The sequence below is a fragment of the Fukomys damarensis genome, unplaced genomic scaffold (assembly GCF_012274545.1).
Source record: "Fukomys damarensis isolate Sample0158 unplaced genomic scaffold, DMR_v1.0_HiC HiC_scaffold_22, whole genome shotgun sequence".
Taxonomy (NCBI): Eukaryota; Metazoa; Chordata; class Mammalia; order Rodentia; family Bathyergidae; genus Fukomys; species Fukomys damarensis.
This window is the reverse complement of record NW_022900934.1, coordinates 12,768,869-12,775,738: the sequence shown is the minus strand read 5'-3', so window position 1 is coordinate 12,775,738 and position 6,870 is coordinate 12,768,869. Positions and strand designations below refer to the sequence as shown.

Here is a 6,870-nt window from a genome sequence, read left to right as displayed (position 1 = left end):
TCCTGGCCGCGCTCCCGCCGCCGAGCGCGCACCCTCGCCGGGACACAGACGCACACTCACCGACACACTCGCTCCCGCTCGCCCTCGGCGGAGAGTTGAAACAGATGTGGGATTCGCCCAGGAGCTGGAAACGAGGGAGGGACGCGAGCCAGAGCCGTGTGTGCGCGCCTGTGTGTGTGTGTGTGCGTGCGCGCCCCACACAGACGAGGGGGGCATTTTTAATAAATCAAATATCGTAATAAAGTCGGGAGGGCCATCGATCAGGTCCGATTGGCCGGAACGAAGAGAACCCTTGCTTCCTTTTCGCTTTCTTTCTCTCCTCCCCTGGCACTAGAAGAGCCAAGTGTTTCTTGGGGCGTGAGACAACCCCCCCCACGCTCCCCTCCTAATGACACGTTAATAAATGTTTTCTTTTATCTGCTTCCACTGGGGCTCACCCTGCTCTGCCAACGCCCGACTGCCTGTGCTGAAAGCCCCGCGCTCGCCGGTATCTACACACATTTGCCTTTGGAGACACCGGCTCCGGGCCAGCCCCAAGCTGGAAGGCTGGGAGAGCTGCCCACGCGCCCGGGACCTTCCCACGCGCCTAGGAAGTTCTCCGAGAAATCCAGTTGAGCTGAAGTGAGAACAGCGGCGGCGTTGCCCAGAGATGGCCCGAGAATAGGAAAGAAAGGAGGAACCGGCTTCCTCCGACAGGGAGGAATTCGACTCAAGGTGGTGCTGTCTGCCGAGATTTCCACTGTCCCCAGCACCAGAGCCCAGGCCAAGGGGGACGGGGCTGGAAAGGGGTGAGCCTAGAGCCTTCAGAGACCCAACCAGTAGCTGCAGAAAACGCAGCTGAGCTGCCAAAGGGAAACATTCTTCTATAGAAAAGCACTCATGGGCAGTAGTAACCCATCTAAACCGAATACACGGAATCTTTCGTGGCATTATACCCATTTTACAGGCGTGGATGCCAAGACGTGGGGTGGTTACATTACTGGCTCAAGATCACACGATTATAAGTGATGGATCTGGGATTTGAACCCAAGAAGCCCAGGTCCGAACAATGCTCTTAAACCCTAGCCAGTGGTGGTGAGTCTGTGGCACGGATGCTGCGGTGGGCTGTTTATCATCAAAAGCTCCAAAGGTTTGCCGTTACTGCCCCTAGGTGATAGTTACTCTTAACCGTGCTTAGAGTCATCAGATTTAGTAGGTAAAAATACAGGATGTTTATGGGGATATGCTCATACCAAAAATTCTTTGTTTTTAAATCTGAAAGACAAATGGAGCACCCTGAGTTGGGGGCACCCTATACCCTTCCCCTTCATCTGCCTCATCCCAGATTAATCTAGAGTCCAAAGCAGAAAAATCCTTGAACTTGCTTTTCCAAGTTACCTGCTGGCCCCACTGTAGGGGCTGATTTTGCAGCACAGTGTCATGCTTGTTGTTTCCCTCTGTCCTCAGAAGGAAGGTCCGACCTACTGGGGTACTGTATCACAGACGCATGCTGCATGCAGGCCATGGATGTAATTGAAAGTTGTCTAGTATTAGCATTACAGGGTTAAAAAAACAACCTCAACCAAGAAAACCAGGTGGCATTTTTTCTAATATAGCTTATTTAACCTTATACCCAAAGCATCATCTTTGCAGCATACATATTCAATATAAAAATCATTAGTGAGTTTTTCTACATTCCCTTTTCTTAATCTTTGCATGTGATGCGTAAAGTCTCTCTCCATCTGGATAGCTGCATGCGGCTTGGGTTCCGGTACTGGACAGCCCGGCTGCGATTCAGCGGGCAGAGGGGCCTCTCATGTCATTCTCTTAATGATCTTTCAGGAAAACAGATGCTCAGAGAAGTCAGGGATCTTGTCTGCAGGCAGAGTTGGTAGGTGGGCTTTTAACCCACCGGAGACGGAGCCTGTCTGGGGCACGTGTATTCCACTACAACAGCAGTTTTCTAACTGGTCCTCAGAGCCCCGTGGGGACCTGGGATGGGAGAGGGGCAAAGGCCTAGGGGAAGATCTGCAGCCCACTTGCTTTTATGTTGGGTTCTGGAAAATGCTTCAGCGATGGGAGGATTTCCACCACAGAATGTTCAAACACCGCTGGGTCACCACACATGGCGGGCTCTCCCTTCCCCATGTGGGCCCTGCCCACGATTTCCTCTGTCCTTTTCTCTCTTCCCTGGAGAACCTCAGCAAGGAGGGGCTGTGTGCAGCCTCAGAGGGAGTCACTTGATTATCTCTTGGATATGTTTTCTCCCCATCGTTGCTGTGGAAAGAACTAAGTGGTGATGTCTGTGTTTTGCCTCTGACCCTCCCGTAGGGAGGAGAAAGGGAAAGATCTGGCTGCTAAGCATGTCCCCATAAACATCCTGTATTTTAACTTACTAAATCTGATGACTCTTAGCACAGTTTGTGTGTCCCACGTGAGAGCCACTCAGCAGGGCAGACACCCGTGGGGCCGGAACATCTGCAAGGCACCTCTGGCCATTTGTCTTCCCATAACTCTCAGCAAACCCCACAGTTCTCCAGGGCCAGGTCCCATTTAGGGTTCAGTGTCTGTCTGGAGATGGGCGGGGCCTCAGGGCTCAGGTGTCCCCCAGCCTAGGGAATTGCTCAGCCAGGGCCTGGGACAGCCTTTCTGCTCTTGTCTCCGTCGAGCCCCCATGACATCTGTCCCTGTGATGGTGCTGGCTGGGTACTCCAACAGGGCCTTTCAAGCCCCTCGGGCAGCCCCAACTGTCCCCATTGTTGGTTTAACCTCAGGGGACCTTTCTCCTGAATCCTGTACGCCTCATTTCTCCCTTTTGCGAACTCCTCTGTGGCCGGCTGCAGGATGCCTGCTTGTCCCATGGAGCGGGCTGAACCCAAGTCACTCTGGCATTTCCTTGGTTCACACTAGCAACAATGAAAACAACAATCTTGCTGTGTGTTTTTGCTTCTCATCCAGAGGGTGACACTCAGTTTGATTGTCCGGGCCCTTCTGGCTGGAGCTAGGTTGGAGTAGATGGGATTTTATGAGGGTTGTAAAAGGCAACCTTTTAACATGGCTCAAACAAATTGGTGTGTAAAGGAGAAACATTAAAAGCAGAAGGGCCCGGGCAAGCAAGCCTCAGAGCTGGGCACAGGTGGCTTTAATAATGCACGCAAGTCTGGCTGGAACTTGCCTCTCAAGAGCTGAGGAGCCCGCAGCCGTCCTGGGAGGTGGGGGGTGGGGGTTTGGGATCAGACTTCTCAGCTCCCGAGTTGGAGACGGTTTTGCATGGGTTTTAAAATACCAATTCCAGTTTCATCCATAACAATATAAATGCGTGGTTAATTCTGCTGAATTTTCAGTTAGACCCACGCTGTCTTGTCAGTAGAAATGCGCTGGCACTGGAGAAAAACTGTTTACATGTCTTGAGATATTGTGATAATGAAAAACAGCTCCATAAACCCCCATTAAGTCAGAAGAACACTAATTGTATTTCATGCTGCCTCCCTGGGCCAGCATGTGGACAGAGACATGCTTTACTTCAGCAAAACCCAGCTAATCTTTGCAGTGTGCTACCCATTTCCCCTTTAATTACATGTAATTGTATCATCTAATTTATTCTAACGCCTGACGCCTAACAGTGCACATTTATGAATCAAGGGTTAGCTGGGGAGGGTGAATTATAAACACCTCTAATTGCAATCTCCTGGGGGCTGCTTATGAGTGATCTCAAAGGGTGATGATGTTTATTCTGAATCCTTCCCCGGGAAAGACTAGTAGGGTTGTCTCCAGTGAAGACACTGTTCAAAGAAGACAGATAACAGTGGCAATTTGTCTAGTTGCTTAATGACACACCCGTGGTTCTCTTGGATAAACAGCCAAGAGAGTTTAAACATGTGAAGTCTGCATCATCAGTGATGTGATAACCGTTCACGCAGCAGTGACAGTACATGCACCGCCGGGTGTGACAGAGGGCAGCATGGCTTGGGCGGCAGAGCTGCGGGTCTCTGCGGACAGGGGAGAGCTCGGGATCTTTGTTAAAGGGGAAAGCAGGACCCATTTGACCGCTCGCTGGTGGAGTTCAGTTTAGGGTTCTCTCTGGGACAGCACCTCCAGTTTTAGGATCACGTTGCAAAAACATCACCTTTCAGCTTTGATTATACTTCATCGATTTTGATTAATGACAGTGGTGTTAGTGAAAAAGGGATGGCGACTTGGTGCTACTCCAGGACCAAGGTTCTAACTACTAACTGGGCTCTGCCAGCACTGGCGGGAGCATCCTTAGCTGACCTCCCCCAGGCCTCGGTTTCCTCATTCCGATCAAAGACGCTGCTGGTTCTCAGGTGCATTAAGTGAGACAAATGAAGGTGAAATGCACACGTGGTTGAGCGGCTGGCCCAAGGAAGGTGCACAGCGAGCATTCGTTAAGTAGAATTGGAAACGTGCTCTCCTGGGCCCCGAGAGACCCTTCCGGGCCTACGCAGCTGCACTGGGAAAAGTCAGAGCAGCTGGGCTGATGATGTTCAGGCAAACCAGGCCATGACGCTTCCAGGTTGAAATCCCCTCTGCTTAGATGGAGGATCTGAATTCCTGAGCACGATCCTGAGACCTGGGTGATCCTCTGCCCCTCTTGCCGCTTCAGTATCTTTTTCTGCTCACCTGCTTCCCTTTTTATTATGAAAATTTCCAACGGAAAAGTTGAAAGAAGAGCACACTGGGAACACCTCTCTTCACCTAAAATGCAGTTAATGTTTTGCCCTGTGTGCATTGTATGTTGCCGAGCCATGTAGAAGGAAGTTGGACACCTGGTGACACATCGCCCCTCAGGACCTGGGTGGGCATCTCCTAAGGATATGTTGCTTTCCCACATGACCTCCCTATCAATACCACATCTGAGGAAATTAACAGCAACTCCATAACTCCCTAGCTTGCTCACATTAACAGAACCATGGAGGTATCTTTTTCTTTGTTCCTCAAGTTCTTTTCTACCCCAGGGCCTTTGCAGTTGCTGTACCCATTCCCTGAAACACTCCTTCTCCAGGTTTTCCTCCTCTAGATCATTGTTATCCTTCAGGTTTTGGCTTAACTGTCATCTCCTGGAGACTTCTTGTTTTACCTAAAGATTTTTTTTTTAATCACTAGTTTCTTTCCCCATTTTATTATCTTCCCTTAATAAGTTACTGCCTGAGATTTAGTTTTTAGTTTGTGTTTACGGTCATTGTCTTATGTCCCTCTCCTCACTCCCCACCATGCATTAGCTGCAGCAGGGTAGGGACTGTGTCTGTTTGTCCATGAGCAGAACACTGCCTAGCACAGTCTGTCTTCCACAGATATCTGTTGAATGAATATCCTGTTTGTGACATTCAAACAGAAGAGCTGATACGGTGGAGGGATTTGTATCCTAGTGTTTCGAGATGGGTCCACAGTTTTAGTCAGCTCACCAGCTGCATGTCACCATGGGCCTCTTTCCTTCAAACTCTCCTGCTAGGCGGGGACAATGACAATAGCCTGTCCCTCCTAGAGTTGTCACAGGACACTAATGAGTTTCTGTGCAAAGTGCTCAAGGCACTTCGTGCCCGGCACTCGCCAGTGGGCCTTCCCAGAGCACCTGTAATGAAGCTGGGCTCTCTGGCCAGAGGCCTGTGGCTGCAGGCGCCACTGTGCCCACAGTAAACTGGACTCCAAGTGGAGCCCCGGGGAGAACTTCCTGGAAATGGCCGCCTGTTGGCCACATGCTGCTGTGTGAGAGACCAGGTGGGGCAGGGTCTGCCCTGGAAGAGGCTCTACTCGTTTATAGCAGGCCCTTGGGTCAGGTGTTTTGATTCTCACCCGCTACACCAGCACCAGGAGGCTCACAGAGCTGAGACATGCTAACCTACAGAGCAGGGACCAGCAGCGGCCCTCCCGACTGGACAACCGAGACCCCTGGCGGTGGGGGCAGGCATTTTCCCTTTTCTCTGTTGGGTGTCTTCCCTTCTTACTGACCTGGATGCTTTTAAGCCCCGGATGTTCACAACTGGATGTCCATATGGAAGAACATGTAGGTGAAGGTGTTTTTAGCTAAAGTTGCAATAAAAAATGAGTTACGAAATAAAAAACAGGGTTGGAAACGTACATAAAAATTGCATTTAGCTAGAAATAAGGGAGTTTATCCAGGAGAGTATGCATGTGATGTAGATATTTGTATTTGGAGGTTTGGGAAAGAGTATTCCCAACACCCATTTGCCCAGTTTTCATAACAGCACTCTACTTTTCTCTGGGGAAATGGTCTCTACCCTATTTTCAGTCGTGGAGCCTCTGGTGTCATGGCTCTGATGGCTTGCTCCAGATTTCGGCCAATCAGAGCACTCTATGTTCTGGCCACTGATTGGCCAAGCACAGGCACGTGATCAATTCAGGGGCCAATAGGAATCAGGTCTAGGATTTTCATTTGTGGCATCAGTGGGAGCAGATTTCTTCCCTTGGATTTGAACTGGGCAGTAATTGAGAAGCCACCTCTGAGACCACACTGAGCCTGGAAGGGAAACAGAAAGCATAGGCATAAGGTAGACAAAAGCATCCTATCATGGAAGGCAGATTCCAATATGGCCCTGATTTCTGCTTATCCCCCCCACCCCTTGGGTGTGGGCAGCTTTGTGGGTAAAACCATTTCATTCCCATGGTGAGGTTATGGTGAAGGGATTTTATAGACATATTTAAGGCCCCAAATCAGTTAATTTTGAATTTTTCCAAAGGGAGAGTGGCCAAGTTGGGCCTGAGATCATCAGGCAGAGGCCCCCAGATGGGACTTGGGTCCTTCTGGAATCAGATTCTCCAGCTGGCACACTGACACTTTAGGGAGATGGTCACATGGCAGGGCGTGGCCCCTGCTTGACAGCAAAAAAAAAAAAAAAAAAAAAAAAGAAAAAA

At 50.1% G+C, this 6,870-nt stretch overlaps 1 protein-coding gene across 1 annotated transcript in view; it reads right to left on the bottom strand.

Annotated features, from left to right (window-relative positions):
- The window catches only part of Sulf2 (sulfatase 2), a 94,375-nt gene extending 93,974 nt beyond the window's left edge, over nt 1-401 (bottom strand). Inside the window, exon 1 of the mRNA XM_019207765.2 lies at nt 61-401. The gene's annotated coding sequence lies outside the window, so the exon portion shown is untranslated. The remainder of the gene's footprint in view (nt 1-60) is intronic.
- Nucleotides 402-6,870: the final 6,469 nt, after the last annotated feature.